Here is a 1103-nt window from a genome sequence, read left to right on the forward strand (position 1 = left end):
CCCACACAGTCAAACTCTAAGTTTGGTGTTGTGAGGCCACAACCAAACTCTAAGTTTGGTGTTCAAACCCCATATCCAAACTCTAAGTTTGGTGTTGGGACTACACTAACATTGACCTGATCACCTTGTGGCTCCATGAGAGCCACTGTCAAGCTATTGACGTTAAAGAAGCGCTTGTTGGGAGGCAACCCAATTTTATTTATCTAATTTTTATTATATTGTTATTTTGTGTTTTATTAGGTACATGATCATGAGGAGTCACGAAAAAAAAAAATTAAAAACAGAGTCAAAAACAGAAGAAAAAAATTTTCACCCTGGAGGACGCACAGGCTGGCGTTCAACGCCAGTAAGATGCATCTGGCTGGCGTTCAACGCCAGAACAGAGCACCACTCTGGCGCTAAACGCCAGAAACAAGCAACATCCTGGCGCTGAACGCCAGGAATGTGCCTAAAGGAGAAAAGCTGGCGCTGAACGCCAGTAACAAGCATGAAACTGGCGTTCAACGCCAGAAACATGCTTTACATGGGCGTTGAACGCCCAGAACGTGCACCAATGGGCGTTTAAACGCCAGAATGGTGTGCAAAGATTTTTTACATGCCTATTTGGTGCAGGGATGGAATTCCTTGACACCTCAGGATCCTGTGGACCCCACAGGATCACCTCAGGATCTGTGGACCCCACAGGATCCCCACCTAATATATTCCCACCTTACCTCCTAATCCTATTTTTGTGATTTGTATTCCCCATGTCACAAAACCCAACACCCCTCACCAATCACCTCAATTCCTCTTCCCAATTACCCCTTCACCACTCACATCAATCCATTCTTCCCCATAAACCCCACCTACCTTCATAAAATTCAAAATCAATTCCCCACCCATTCCCACCCAAAATGGCCGAACACCCACCCTCCCCTCTCCCTATAAATACCCTTCCATTCTACTTCATTTTCACACAACACTAACCCATCTTCTCCCCCTTAGCCGAACCTACCTCTCTCCCTTTCTACCATATTTTCTTCTTCTTCTTCTTCTCTTCTTTCTTCTCTTGCTCGAGGGCGAGCAATATTTTAAGTTTGGTGTGGTAAAAGCATAAGCTTTTT

Source organism: Arachis duranensis, chromosome 9, assembly GCF_000817695.3.
Source record: "Arachis duranensis cultivar V14167 chromosome 9, aradu.V14167.gnm2.J7QH, whole genome shotgun sequence".
Lineage (NCBI taxonomy): Eukaryota > Viridiplantae > Streptophyta > Magnoliopsida > Fabales > Fabaceae > Arachis > Arachis duranensis.